We start from the raw sequence: 16,513 nt of genomic DNA, 5'->3' as shown, positions 1-16,513 counted from the left end.
AAATAAGTAAGTATTGTTACTTGCTGGTCTTCTAACTTTGAAAGAAAAGGTCTAAACAAAACAGAAAAACAAAAAAAAAAAAAACAACAGAAACTTATTGCCACAGCAGAATTAACATAAAAGCAGAGACATGCAAAAACAAGTCCTTTGCTAGCATTGCTTTTGCTCCTCCGGACTTTCAAAGCCCTGTGGACTTTGGGAAAGGAACTGATAGCCACAGACTAAGCTGATTAAGCTACTACAGAAGCAATCTGAGCAGTGAACAGTCAGTTTTGACAGTGCCATCACAGTGTTTACTGCAATTTTCAAAGTGTAAATTTCTTCTAATGCATCAGCTTTACTGCTGCTTCTTAGTTTCTCCTCTCTCAGCTCACCTAATCCACTCCCAATATAACTCCAAACAAAAAATTGAGACACCATGGTAACTAGCAACTATTCCATACATGTTTATGCATATTCTGACAAGCCCAATATACAACCATTATCTGGTTCTTCATGTTCATGTTGCCACTTACATATGTCTGCTGCTTTCCACACTACAAAAGGTAACCTAAATTCTATCTATCCTCCAATCCTGATTACCTTTGCAACAGGTGACAGTGATGCCAGTCTAGCAGGAACTGCAAGCTATCTCACCTACTGCAAAAAGCAGGTGAGAGCCAGAACCTTGCCGGGCCACATCACATTTGCTCTGCCAGATGTTGAACTGCAAGGCATAAAAAGGTTTAATTACACCTCTAAGATATATCTCAGAGAGCATTCTACCAAACACTTTCCTGTTAGGCTTTTAGCAGTTTTGGGCCTCTCAATACAAGTAAAACATTGAGGTGCTGAACGTGTCCAAAGAAGGGCAACAGCTGGTGAAGGGTCTAGAGATCAAGTCTTTTGAGAAGCAGCTGAAGGAGCTGGAGTTGTTTAGCCTAGATAAGAGAAGGCTCAAGGGAGACCTTACCATGCTTTACAACTTCCTTAAAGGAGGTTCTAGAGAGGTGGGGCTCAGGCACCAAGGGTAAGACAATGGGAAATGGCCTCATGTTGCACTAGGTGAGGTTTAGGTTGGATATTAGGAAAAATCTCTTCACTGAAAGGGTTGTACGTCATTGGAATAGGCTGCCCAGGGAAGTGGTTGAGTCACCATCCCTGGAGGTCTTCAGAGACATATAGATAATAGAATTATTGAGGTTGGAAAAGACCTCCAAGATCTTCTGGTCCAACTGTCCCCCTACCACGAATATTAACCACTAAACCAAATCCCCCTACCACATCCAGCCTTTCCTTAAACACCCTTAGAGACAGTGACTTCACCACCTCCCTGGACAAACCATTCCAATGCCTGACGACTCTTTCTGAGAAGAAATTTATCCTAATTTCCAACCTGAACTTCCCCTGGCGCAACTTCAGGCCTTTTGTGGTTTAGTGGTGGACTTTAGTACTAGGTTAAAGATTGGACTAGATGATCTTAGAGGTCTTCTCTGACCTAAATGATTCTATGATTCTATAATGGTAATGTGCCAGCTTTGTTAGTTTCAGTGAATTACTTCTTTCAATACAATTTAATCACTCTGTTCATGCACTTGTCTTCAGATTGTTATGAAATATACAGTTTAACCTTCAGATGTTTTTATTACATGCAAAAACAAATCAAAATTGATATTTTTGAAGCTTCCATTATCACCATGGTTCACAAAAAAGATGACAAATAATAATAAAAAAAAAGTGTCAAATATTCTTCTCTGCCTTGTGTTTTTTTCTTTCTTCTGATAAATACACTCATGGGTTGTAAGCCAGCTTCATGATTCAGCCTGGCTCAAATCCGGAAAGCCTAGTCTTGGCAAACATCAGTGTTACTTTCTGACCTGGATAAAGAATAAATACAAACCCCAGGCTTGGAGCAAAGTGATTTTCATCCACAGATTAAAACTGAAAAAAGCCTCTCCAATATATGCAGCACATACACGCATGCACACACAAAAAGCCTTTCCAATATATGCATCACACAAAAAAAAACTAATTATAAAAGATTTTCCTTGACATACCCCAAAGGTTTGGATAACAGTTTTAAAGATATACATCTTTACTGGTCATAGATTCTCAAGCAAGTAATTAGGTTTCATACATTCAAACAGAAAAGTGTCAGAGAGCAAGCAGTCTAATAATGACGAGAAATCTAAACTGCCAAGGATTCTGGTCTCCTTTTCATTTCTTTAATTACGATATCAGGTTGCCATAGGCTAGCTAGCTGAAGAATGGCAGAGCTGGAAAAGAAGACCATTTATATTAACCAAGACGAAAAGAAGCAAAAAAGATTATGAACTCCCACTCACTGAATACAGAACAGCGTATCTGATCAATAATAGAGTTCTTCCTCCTTCTTCAGTAATTACCAAATATGCACATTCAGATTTATAATGGAATAGGTCATATAAGCAGTCCAAGGCATGAAAGTAGGAACATCAAGTCTAGCCATGATTTCCAGGCTACCCCAGTTTGAGAGAGGCATATTTAATCATTCACCATGCCATGGCTTGTGTTGGTTTCATAAAGGGTTTTCAGCTCCTACAGCATCAGAAGAAGTGGCTACTAAGAGCAGAAGAAATCAAGTGCCCCACGCATTTCAGGCTTTTAATTTCACTTTCACTGGTCCTTGGGAACATATGAAATCATTTTGTTCTAAGAAATATGCTGCTGAAAATCCCTGTTGTAACCACCCACGTCAGAAATAATTCCAAGTATCTATTTGATTCTTCTGCCTAAAGCCGCCACTGCAAATACAATCTAACTATCAAATCAAGTCAAGAGATTATAGTCTTAGTAAGGTAAATCCCATGGGATTCACATGCACTATCTGATGTACAATAGTGTAACACAGATAGAGCTATAGTTACAATGTTTAATTTCTGCAAAATGTTTAAGGGAAAGGTTGGTAAACTATTTTTAAATGAGTCTTGCTTTAGAAAGGATTTTTCTAATCATAGAAATTTAAAGAACGCAACATTGAGATGAAGAAGTTATGTCATTATTATGCTGTAAACTTGAACTAAACCCAGAAGCCTAACAATATATCTGCCCAATGAAATAATTTTAGTGTAATGGATGGGCAAGGAAAAAGATGCCTGAAGAATATGCTTAAGATCTGTATACTATTCTAAGTCCTAATCATAATGGTAAGGTTGCTCTGAGAATTACAATAATTTAGAAGATTATATGGTTGCAACATGGGTACCATGAAGAATGAAAATCCTCTTTTAAACTCAACAGCTCAAATTTGAAAATTTGTCCTTTAAAAATTCTTTTTAAAAGGGTTACTGCTATAGGGATGCCCGTCATACACTATTGGGATATTATTATTATTTTTTATTTCTTTTTAAATTAAGAAATTCTCTCAGGAGAGCATGTCAGAAGGTCATACTTATAAGAAAATATTTAAAACTTGCTAAACACTGAAAATATAATTGTAGTTATAGCTTATACAACTGCATGTTATTGTTTTTGTAAATAAAATTCAGCAGCAATACATGGATAAATGTTTGCATGGATCCATAAAATCCTAGTCCAATTTTGTAGTGAAGTCTTAGGGCAGACCATCCAAATTTTGTGTACTTATTTATACACATATCTCTATGAAAGAAGAGATCTTCAGTTTCAAAAGCTGTTGTTGCCATTTATGTTTGCACATTGTAGAATATCACAAGTTTGCAATGTGACAGCAGATTTTTTTTCCTATGACTTATTTATATAATAGAACTATAGGGAACAATCGACAAAGAAGAAAAGGTTTTTTGAACAGCCTACCATAAGAATTATATTTGTGATTGTTTTAGTACATCTTAACCACTTTTCCACTTCGGTAATGTCTGAATTATCTTCTATAAATAATGACAAGAATGTTAACCTAGCAGTTGATATACCACTGAATTTGTACATCAGCCAAGTGCATTTGTCCTGATTCATGCTATGTCTCTTAGTCTTCAAGGAACAGATAAGTAATTTTTACCTGCTGATGTATTTCTGCATTTCAAGTAATCTTCAGTTTTTGATTTCTATTTAATTACACATTGTCTATATTCTCAGCCTGCTCTATCAGCAATCTTAAAAGCAAATCTTTTTTACATAATGCTCACAGTCTTTTCAAGAACTATTCAAAGCAAGCTTTCAGACCTTTAAAATGCTCAGTGTTTCGGGCCACAAAAGTAATGTTAAAATAAATTATATGAGAACACATATAGCTAGAAACAGAAAATTGCATAAAAGGGCTTTTGGATTTTTTTTCATTAGCTGGCCTGTGCTTTTTACATAAGCTAAAGGAAGTATTTTGCAAAATCATTCAGATTTGTTCATGACAATAAGAGTAAAGGTTAAATTGTAAGGAGGTGATACTTGCAAAGAGCCAAATGTATCATTTTTCAGACCATCTGTGAATGGAGAGTCAACTATCATGCAAAACGAAAGTTGACAGGATGCAAATCAGTCAACAAAAATTTCTGAACAAAATGTCCATCTTCCATCTTCCAGACCATTTATGACTGGGTCACAAATCAAGCAACTTAAAAGTAAAGTAAAGAAACGCTAATCATACAAGCAACATTTAGGCTCATAAAACAAATAAATGAAAAACAACAACAGCAAACAACACAACAAAACATAACAAAAAATCCTCCCAAAACTTTCCTCCCTCACAAAGGTCGTATACACCACGTGGTGCACCAAATTAAGGAAGACAATAGGGAATCTAAACAAACCTGCACTAATTATGAATCCAGACCTCTTAGTCCAGCTTGCAATGTCAACATTTTAGGATTTATTTCCTTTCTTGCAGTGGTCAAAGTTCCATTCCAGCTTCTTTCCTCAGCTTAGGAGAGCAGAGGGAGATACAACCTAAGAGTTTACCACATAAGCCCAGCTAAACTACTGGAAAATAAAAGTTCAACACACCCCATCCAATTAATCATAGTAGGATCATGGTGACCCAGTTCTGGGGGGCAGGAATAGGCAATGTGCTAGTCTCCTTTCACAAATAAAGAAAAAATGTTTCTCTGAGTGCCACTGTGCCTTAATGGATCTGTGAAACAGAGTTTTCCGCGCAGCTGCTCAGAGCCTAGTGCAATAGGTCAGAAAACACATGGTTCACAGTGTCTGTCATAACTTAGGAAATGTTCAGTGCAAATACTTTTTTTCCTGAGTGGCCAACTTCTCTAGTGAGCTTAAATAATAAATTAATTTAGGAGAGGGGAACCCATAAAGAACTGTTTCCTAATTTTCTGGTAAAGTGAGAAGAATCATCATTTACCTCTGACACTTAATTCACAAAAGCAGGGATCACCTGATTAAAAAAAAAAAAAAAATCACTTTATCTTGAAGTCATTGTTTCAATTCAAAGTTATTGCTCTATTGAAACTGTAAGGGGAGATTCAACTCAATTTGAAAGTGAATATTTAGCCAGTTACCTAAAATTGCTAAGCAACAATTTTGTTAAATTCAAAAGACTCCTAATTCAGGAACAAAGATAGAAGTCTATTCAAATTCACTACAGAGTAGGTGAATATTCGGGGGAAAGGAATAGTATTCAGGGTTATCAAATTAGAAGGAAGATTCCAAACAAATTAGTCTTAATCTCTATTTTCATTTCCCTACTGAAATTCCAGTAAAATACTGTCTGGCAGGAGAAAACATACACAAATGTCTCACAAAAGCAGCTTGGTGAACACATGTTGAAAATACAGCCTACAAGAGAAGGATGTTTGCTTCTGCTGTGGCATTGTATTCAGTGTACTGGGTTTATGTGGCAAGGTTTTGGTTAGCAGGGAGCTGCAGAGGTGGCCTCTGTGAGAAGAATCCAGCATCTACCCCACGTTAGATAAGGGCCAGTTTCAGCCACCTCCAAAAGGGACCTGCCACTGGCCAGAGATGAGCCAATAAGTGATGTTGGTTGCACCTCTGTGAGAGCAGATTTAAGAAAGGGGGAAAAAAAAACTGCTGCACAACAGCAGCTGGGAGAGAGAGGAGAGAGAAGCAGCCCAGCAGCCCCCAAGGTGAGTGCAGCAGGAGGGCAGGAGGGGCTCCAGGCACCCAGCAGCAGTTCCCCTGCGGCCCGTGGAGAGGCCCCTGGTGGAGCAGGCTGTCCCCCTGCACCCATGGGTCCCACACGGAGCAGATCTCCACGCTGCAGCCCGTGGAGGAGCCCCCGGTGGAGCAGGTGGATGTGGCCTGGAGGAGGCTGCGGCCCATGGAGAGCCCCCGCAGGAGCAGGCCCCGGGCCGGAGCTGCAGCCCGTGGAGAGGAGCCCACGCAGGAGCAGGGGGTCTGGGGGGAGCTGCCGCCCGTGGGGGACCCGTGCTGGAGCAGTTTGCTCCTGGGGGATGGATGGACCCCGTGGTACGGAGCCGTGTGGGAGCAGTTCCTGAAGAGCTGCTGCCTGTGGGCAGCCCCCACAGGCTCAGTTCGGGAAGGACGGCATCCCGTGGGAGGGACCCCACGGGGAGCAGGGGCAGAGCGGGACCGTGAAGGAGGGGCGAAGACAAAACTTTAGGGACTAAACAGCCTCCATGGTGCAGTTACCCTGCACCACATGGGAGGAGGACGTGGAAGAGGGTGGATAGGGCAAGGTGGTTTTATTTTTTATTTCTCACTTGTCTAGCTTGTTAGTACTAGGTAACAAATTTCTCTAATCTCCCTATGCTGAGTCTGTTTTGCCCTTCACGATAATTGTTGAGTGATCTCCCTCCCTGTCCTTATCTCAGCCCTTGAGCCCTTTTCATCCTATTTTCTTCCCCTTTCCCTTTGAGGAGGGGGAGTGAGACAGCGGCTGTGGTGGAGCTCGGTTGCCCAGGTGAGTAAATACACCACAGTCAGACCCCTGCAGCCCCACAGAAGACACTCGCTGCATTGCAGCCAGCCCGGCAGGTCTTGCTGCAACATGAACACTAGCTGTGTCTAACTCCAGAAAGGACATCCTAAACTCCTAAAAACTCTCCTGCTGCAAGGAAGGAAAGCTGGTTGGTCTATGCTTCTGGTTAACTGTTACATAACCATTTTTTATGAAGAACAGTGTAAGGTTTAGAGTAAGTCAATGATTATTTCCCACCCAGCTTCACTTCCAGTTCTTCAATCAAAATGTGGAACTGAAGGAAGCTATGCAATATTCAGGTCTCGGCGCTTATCAAACCTTCCTAAGTCTACATGAATTGGTCTGGAAATCTCATTATAATATGTTCCCAAGAGGGAACTAGTAGTCACTTTTTCAGTTTCTGGCTAAAGCCATTAGGTAAAACAACAACAACAAGGGAAAAAAAAAAAAAAAAAACACTTGGTTGTCATGCATAAAAGATCAGGGGAGGAAACCAATTCCCACATGAATCCTTTTCTTTCTTGGAACTAAACATTGCAGTTCCTGACCACAAAGCGGGGAGTGGGAAGGGAGGTACACAACCTAAACAGGATTACTAACCATGCCTGGAGCCCTGATGTCACTGATCGGATGATATCCCGTAACTATGACAGGAGTTCCACGTGGAAACCTGCTACCTAAAGCATTACGGTTAAAATTAAGGCCATCTTCCAACTGCTTAGAAATAGTCTTTGCAATACTCGTGACCCAGTTGTGCCAATCTACTCCTGTGAAACGCAGGACTGAGTTAAGCTACAGAACAATGGATGATAAAATTCTTTGCATCTCAATTACCAATTGGGATATCACCATCATGATATTTTTTTCAGGTCTGGATTCTTAAGGAAGAAGTTTGACAAAGCTTTTCCAGTACAGAGGATGAGATGTTATAACCAAGAAAATTACTGAGTGCAAAATTATTATAACTAGTACTAATAGGAATGTTTATGCCAACATACTGAAAATCAAATCAAAAAAAGACACAAATTCTCTGGTTTGACTGTAGACATGGACTACATGTTTGACTCAGCCATAAAGAAATATATACCTTTTCAAAGGTTGGCTTGTGACCATTGATATAATATAAAATGTTGAGTACAGTAATAATACAGAAGTGCACTACCCTACTATCCACATAATGTAGAGTCCATCTCGTCATCTGTCAGATATCACTCTTCCTTCACGTAACATTCACCATGGCAAGGAAATCTCTCTCTGCCTGTCTTCTCACAATGGAAAAAGAAACAGTTCTCACAGCTCCTTTACTAACCTCACTTAATTCTAATGTCCCCTTAATAATTTCCATATTAACTTTACTTCCTACTCCAGAATCTGTTTTACAAAGCATAACTGTGTAATGCTAAATTATTATTCCTCTGTTCAGAATTAGGAAAATACCTCCAGAACAGTATAGCTGGTATCCTTGAATGTGGAACTAAATATTCACATCAATCTGTGTGCAACACGGTAACTAATAAGGAAATACTATGTATGATTAAAACATAATTTATGTTTCTACATGCTTTTCCATTTCAGACATCAGTGGAATCCCACTGCACTGGGATTGTATACCTTCATAATTTTGCATGGGTGCGACTCCCAAGTCACACCATCCAATTGAAGTGCTGAGTGCACCACACTGGCAACAGTATGTGAAGCCACAGTGCCTCCTCTTGTCACAATCATATATATCACCACAGGCACACGGACATACAAACATGCACATAGGATCTCTCTTGTATCATTTGGTACAAAGTGTTATTCCCTTATTCCAATTCCTTATGCCAAAACAAACAAAGTAAACCAAAAATACTGTGACACTGGGAGCTGGCTAATAGTTTGAAGGCCTGCAGAACAGCACCACTGGTCACAACCTAAAATAAGCTGAGCAGCTCTCACTAAAAACCTTTGCTGAACTTTCTCATGCTAATTTTAGCCTTTTTAAATAAGCAATCAGTCATAATCTATCTGTGCTTGATTTCTCAAAATGGAAAGGCCTTCACATGACACACTGTGTCATTTGGGTCTCTATGAAACATGAATTACTACTTTTAGCTGATTGTTCTCTGTCTAATAGCGTGACAGTAATCAAAGCAAGGCTAATGTGTCCAATTCAGAGTTCACAGGACTCATCTGGCATACCTTCAGTACTTATGCAGCTTTCAAGAGAAAATATATCATTCTGGTAACCATACCTATAATTTACAAAAGTCCATTTCTATTTGTTATTGCTGTTACTATTAGGATAGTTTACTGCAGACAAATACCTGCAGCACCTCTGATGAGAACTTTCTGTATTCATTTTCACATCAAAATTTCAACACTGATTATCCTCATCTGTGTTCAGTTGCTCTACAATCAAGGTTTGGCAGCTTTATATCAGACGTGGTCAAATACAGTACAATACATAACTACAAAGTACAAATGGCCCACAATAATTTATTCCTGGCATTGATCATGAATAGCCGAGTCAAAATAACTGAGACATTTATACTGTACATTTTTCTGTACGTCTTTTCCATCACTAATGCATCTAATTAGTGCACTAATGCATAACCGATTATCAGTGGAAAGTATCATAAATCTTTTTATACATAGTTTAAAGGCCATGATTAACAATGGAATATGACACCTCCATAGACAGCAACCAACTGCAGGACCATAGATCCAGAACTCACAAACCATATTAGATGCATCGTCAACAACGGAAACTATTTTTCAGTGGTAGCATGTGGAAGTGACAACAGCAGGTATTTTTGAATGCCCAGGCAGATGGAATCGCTTTAAAGAAAGACACTGCTTGCATTTAGCAGCTTCAACTAGCAATCAATGGTGCAGGTTTTCTGCTTGCTTTGCTGAGAATGTGCTGCAGCTGCAAAGGACTGTCTGATCATTTCTGCAGACATACAAAGAACTATGGAAAAAGCAGATTACACCAGAAAATTGCTGGATAAACAGGCCAATCAGTTTTGCTACACAAAAACCAAGGGCAATTTAGATCGTTTTTCTGAACCATTACTGTAATCTATAGGAATATCCAGTGAATATTATAAGGATCTTGGTTATACTTCCTCTACATAATGAACATGAAGACTGACTGAGTGATCTTTTGAAATGTTCTTTCATAGGGTAGAAGCTTCAAAATTCAAAGGCCTTAGGAAAAATTCTCCTAAACAACCCTTGGGTAAATAGCTCAAGTTAGTTAACTTACCACCAGAGATATGTTTAGGCAATTAATTGAAAGGGACAGTACATAAGCAATTCATTTTTGTGTAGATGCTTTGAAGCTTCAAGCTGTTATTTTAATTACTCTTTTAAATCATTAGAATTATAAAGAATAAAATCATCTTACCTCCTTTGCTAGCATGGGGCCCATTTTCCTACATACAAATCATGTTTGTCAGAGATACTCCCCCAAAGACTCTTTTTTCCTACTTCTTTCTCACTTCCTCTCCTTTCCCTTTCATATGTGTTTTAAAAAACAAATGCTTATACTGAAGAAGCCAGGCCCTCCTGCCAACCACAAGCTTCCATCCCACTCCTATCCTCTCTCATAATATGTCACCTTGTTCTTGTGAAAAATGGTACATTCTTTACAGTGCAGATCAGCATGCTGTAGGAGGAAGAAGGCAGCTTTGCAGCATGCTGGAAATACCAAAGTACCCAAGTTGAAATGGGATGGCAGAGTTACTGGTTGAAAGCTGCCATGCTCATGAGGGAATAATATATACATCTGTTTGTTTCGGATTAAGTATTTGCTTCTTGTCTAACATTTGTTTTCCATGTCAGGAGATTCTGGGTTTCTAATTTTATTTGAGGAAAAAATATGCTTCTCTAAGTTCTTTTAGCATTTCTGCTAAGACTATACTGAGTATTGAAGATTAATTTAGACCTTGAATTTAGGTTTTGTCAAAATAATCTCCCTGAAGCCCATGTTCAGTAGAAAAGTTTCAAAATAAAATGATCAATTCAAGATTAACTATTTATCTTAAAATTGTGTTAGACTTTCTTAGTAAAGCAGAAATTTATGTTTGCTATGTTCTTAGATACTTTTTGTTTTATTCATCATTCACCAAGGGCAAATCATGCCTGACCAATCTGGTGACCTTCCATGCTGGAGTGATTGCATCAGCTGATAAGGGAAAACTGAACGATGTCATCTGCCCGGTCTTCTGTAAGGCCTTTGACACAGTCCCACACAACATACTTGTCTCCAGTTTGGAAAGACATGGATTGGATTGATGGACTATTTGATGGATAAGGAGTTGGCTGGATGGCCACATCCAGAGAGTTTCTGTCAACAGCTCAACATCCAGATGATCAGCAACAAGTAGTGTCTTTCAGACATCTGTATTAGGACCAGTATTGTTTAATATCTGTGTTAATGTCATAGACAGTGGGATTGAGTGCATCCTCAACAGGTTTGTGAATGACATCAAGCGGCGCGGTGTAGCAGACACTTCACAAGGACGGGATGCCATCTGGAGGGACATGGACAGGATTGAGAAATAGGCCCATGTGAACCTCATGAAGTTCAACAAGGCCAAGTGCAAGGTCCAGCACCTGAGTCAGGGTAATCCCAAACAAGAATATAGGCTGGGTAACAACCAGATTGAGAGCAGCCTTATGGAGAAGGATTTGGGTGTGTTGGTGGGTGAAAAACAGAACCCAAGCTGGCAATATGCACTTGCAGCCCAGAAAGCCCTTGTATCCCAGGCTGCATCGAAAGACGTATAACTAGCAGGCTGAAGGAAATGATTCTCCCCCTCTACTCTGCTCTCATGAGACCCCACCTGGAGTACAGCATCCAGGTCTGGGTCCCCCTGCACAAGAAAGACATGGACCTGTTGGAGTGGGTCCAGAGGAGGGACGCAAAGATGATCAGAAGGCTGCAGCACTTCTATTACAAAGATAAGCTGAGAGTACAGGGGTTGTTTATTCTGAAGAAGAGAAGACTCTGGGGAGGCCTTATTACAGTCTTTCAATACTTAAAGAGGGCTTACAATAAAGTTGGGGAGAGACTTTTTAGAAGGGCAGATGGTGATAGGACAGGGGGAATGGTTTTAAACTAAAAGAGGGAAGGTTTAGATTAGATATAAGGAAGAAATTCTTCCCTCAGAGGGTGGTGAGGCACTGGAACAGGTTGCCCAGGGAAGTCGTGGGTGCCCCATTCCCTGGAAGTGCTCAAGGACAGTGACCTGGTAGGTGTCCCTGCCTGTAGCTGGGGGGCTGGATTTACGTGGTTTTTCAGGGCCTTTCCAACCCAAACCATTCAATGATAATATGATTCTACAAAAACAGTACAGCATTATTTCCCTAATTTGTCTTCATCCATATAACTGCTCAAGATTTGAAGTGAAATTATAATCTCTTCTAGTCACACAGAACACTTTCATAGTTTATGAATATTAACATGTATGATGACCTGCATGCAAAGCAAGCAGGTTCAATAAATGAATGATAAAATACTATTTTTCTTTAAAAATCAGTGCATGATACTCTCACAGATCTTGAGATTGTGTTCTGATTCTGTGCAAAATTGAGAAAAATAAAAGGAGAAAAAGAAGCAATAACATGTTTGAAGGGATTGTGAAAAGATAAACCAGGCAAATTCACAAGTTCTACAAGCAACAAATGAAAGAAATAACCTTATTATATTTCATATAATACATTGTTTTTTATACAGTGCTATGCTGTGGGTGCTGTATAGATTATACTGTTATCAATTAATTCTTGTAATATTCTGCAACAATTTTTTTACTGTTAAACTACAAATGATTGAAGAGATTGACAGGACATTCATTAGGCTGAGATTGTTGAAATTATTTTTTTGTAGGGACTTTTCTCTACAGAAAAGAAGAAGGCAGACATCAGAACAGAGCTGCTAGGTACCTTTGTGTTGCTTATTGGAGCTGTCTCTGATTCAGCCAGAAATCAAGAACCACTTTTCTAGAGGCATGAGGAAACAGCTCAGATAGCTAATGTCCCTGAGCAGGTATATGTTCTTGATTGCTCAGGGTTTATCCACCACTTTGAGAAGCATGTGGCTGAACAGAAGTGCTCAGGAGCAGGGAAAGAGAGTTTGAGGAAATGCAGATGGTAGTTCAGAATAAATAAAGAATACATGTCCCTACAACAACTTATATTTATGCTAGTTTACATCTAGTCAGAAAAACTGGTTATCTTACACTGTTCTAGAGAAGGATGTTTGCATAACTTTCAGAAGAGTCCTGTTCCCTAAAGAATGAGCTTTACTGCAACGAAATAAAGCTGTTAAGATCGGAGAATAAAGTGACTTTGGCTTGCCTGTTTCTATGGTAGAAGATGTTACTATACTACCCTATTTTTATGAATTGGGAAGAAGAATGAAGATACAGAGCAGCCTATTAATCGTGACAGAGCACTACAGCTGCATCAACCTATGAACCATCCAGCCATTGGTCACATAGTTCAAAAGAAAAAGGACATATAAAGGACACAACAAGCTGTGTTTGTCCCTACTGTGCATATTATCATTCATGCAGGCACCAAGCTGTCTACCTGTGGTGCTTAATTTAACAATTTCTACTTTCACTTTGTATTTCTATTTACCTTTATCATGTTGCTAAAATAAACAAGTTATTTGCTAATTTTCTGGAAGGGTGTAGCCAAAAACATGAGTAAGATATGTAGAGATTACTATTAAACTAGACAGATGGACTAAAACGACAGGACAAGAAGTACAACTTACCATCATAAATGCAGCTACCTGTACAATAACTATAATTAATGGCATCAAAATCAGTATGTTATAAAGAAATGCTGAAGGGCATAAGAACTTGAGTCATTCTGGGTCAGCGATCAATTCCTTATCTGCAGGAAGCTCTGCATGCTGTACAGCAATGCAGTGGTGCCCACCACTTCCTTTTCAGCAGCTCATAAACTAGTGCAGCCTATCTTGTGGTGGGGCAAGCTTGAGCTATTGTCTGGGCCCTGATAGCCCTGTTTGTGCATCTCCTGCGCCCAGATAACAAATGAACCCAAGAGATGAGGGTGCCCTGACAACACTATCAAAGCCCCTGAAGTACAGCATTGATCCCCACTGTGTTTATTGAGCACACTGAGAACTCTGCCAACATGCACTACATTCAGACTCCATCCAAAGGGGGAAGTACAACGAGATCTGCAGTAGCCAAAGTACTCAAATGACCTTCACCTTTGGCTTCCCACCCAGCCCACTTGCTGGCTGCAGCCTGCAGACAGGAGCAACATAGGCAGCTTTTCCCCAGTTTCTTATCTAAAGAAAAGCCAAGCTATCATATGACATGGGAGAGCTGTTCAGAGCTTTGCATACTTATCAACATACAAACTTACCACTGCACGGTGACACTAGTTATATTATGGCCAACACTCTTCCCAGGGGATGATTAAATATTCCTCATGCCTGGCTTTGGTACAGTGCATGACTGTAGGGCTTTCTGATGTGTCTGTTAATGTACTCGCTTTGACACATCTCTGAACAGTGAAAACTGGAAGACGGAAAGAAGAGAAGAGCTAAGAGGTCTTGCCCTGGGAAACCAAACCAAACTAATCAGAGACAGACTTCAGTGAACAGTGAGAATATAAGATGCACAGATGATTCTTACTTCCTAATATTTTTCCACAAGCTCCAACTGTTTTCAGCTCCTGAAGCTGTTAAATTTGCCTATCTAGTAACTCCCGGTGACTCCCACTTTCACGCAGCTGTCCAGTTTTTGAACCTGGGCAAATCTCTCTCATTCACAACATACTTCAACAGAATCTCAAAGGCCTTCTATTCATTGCACAAAGAACCAGAGACTTGTGTTTATTTTGAACCTTGGCCTCGTGAAATTCATTGGATGCCTTCTACCTCTGGCATCAGAAATGGAAACAAATGCCTATTAACACTCCCTGTGGAATCCATGATTTTACAGAATTTTCTCATCAGTCCTTCAAGACATCTCTTTTCTGAACTTCAAATGCACAGAAGCCATTTTACAATTCCAGTCATCCTTGAGTGCAGTCTCTGAACCTTCTCTAGTTCTCCTTCCCTCATCTCAAAGATGATGTATCACTACAGTACATAGTATTCAATATACATCAAGGCCAGGCTGCATGGGGCTTAGAGCAACCTGGTCTAGTGGGAGGAGTCCCTGAACGTGGTGGGGGGGTTGGAATTAGGCGATCTTTAAGGTCCCTTCCAATCCAAACTACTCTATGATTCTATGATTCTATACATTCAAATTTTGAATTTATACAATGATAGTATAATGGTCTTCCCTGTTCTGTTCTCTGCTTCTTTCCTAACCATTCCTGATGTTTCCTTTACCTTCTTGGCTGCTGCTGAGCACTAGGATGGCTTAATAGGACTACCTGTTATAATCCTCAGATCTCAAACCTGAACAATAATGCTGAGCACAAAGCCCATCTTTTCACTTGTAAAGCTTGGACTGTTTTTTCTCGTGTACATTTACTTAGTATTTATCAGCATTGAATTTCATCTGCCATTTTATTTATGTTCTATGTAGGACTATATTAAACAGCACACTTTACAGTATCTGCACCAAAGAGGACAAGAACCAACTGGGAAAAAAAAAAAAAAAAAAAAAGAAGAAGAAGCATGAAACATAAAACTCATTCACTACTGAGACCTGACTCACCGAGAGATCATGTCCATCTGAATGACAAATCTTCTTTTTGTTTTTTACATTAGCCAGCAGATGTAAGTAGACTTTTTATGAAGAACCAGCATAAAAAGCAATACAAAAAAGTAATTATAAGAATATTAGAGCCGTTACCTTCCTTTTTCAGTGCTTTGAAATTCATTCAATTGCATACTTGTAGATTTTATTTATCCTCACACTTAGGTGACAAGAATTAAGATGTGCTTTTAAAATACAAAAGCTGTAATTGTTAATTGTGTTGGTCCTAGTGGAAAACAGGGTTTTTTACTTTTACTGTATTTTGTGAACAATTTGTAAATATATTCTTATATATTCATAAAGCAAAATGTGTTACTGATTCGTTGGTAATGACAGATTCCAAAGTCAGAAGATATTAATCTCTTCAGAAAAAAAGTATTAAATACCTGTTTGTGTGAGGTTTATACAGTTCTTAAAACTGAATGTAACTCTTGTAATCATCCCAAAATCAAAGAAAGTATACAAGGAACACTCATCCATGCCTGTCCAGAAATTATTTTAGCATGATGCCTACTCACTCATAAAGCAAATGCACACAATGTTAGACATAGTGCATAAATGTGACAGATAGAACATTAAAAAAAAAAAAATATGATTCTGATGTAAGTCTATGTATGATTGGTTTATACAGTGACTATCCAAAATCTTGCTGAACAGTTTGGTAAACTTAGAGTCCATAAAACATAGGCACAAAGCCTACAGCAGTTTCTTGAAAGTATGTGGTACAGTATGAAGACCTCACTTGTTAAAATTCGTGTTTATTCTAAAACCTTTCCTTCTTTAATGTAGATATAATGAAAGTTACTGACAATTCCCCAGAGCAGAGTGGTAGAGAAACAGCTAAAAGATTATTTTACTATCTGGTGACAAAAATTGCTTCATGGGACAAAATTTTCAGATTGCTGCAGCCTGAAATGCAACAGAGCAG

General features: G+C 39.2%; 1 protein-coding gene across 4 annotated transcripts in view; it reads right to left on the bottom strand.

Annotated features, from left to right (window-relative positions):
- Nucleotides 1–16,513, bottom strand: part of RASGRF2 (Ras protein specific guanine nucleotide releasing factor 2) — a 139,807-nt gene that overhangs the window by 38,861 nt on the left and 84,433 nt on the right. The window lies entirely within an intron of this gene.

This window comes from Anser cygnoides, chromosome Z (genome assembly GCF_040182565.1).
Source record: "Anser cygnoides isolate HZ-2024a breed goose chromosome Z, Taihu_goose_T2T_genome, whole genome shotgun sequence".
NCBI classification, from domain to species: Eukaryota; Metazoa; Chordata; class Aves; order Anseriformes; family Anatidae; genus Anser; species Anser cygnoides.
The sequence above is the reverse complement of the archived record's forward strand: the minus strand, read 5'-3'. Positions and strand labels throughout refer to the sequence as shown.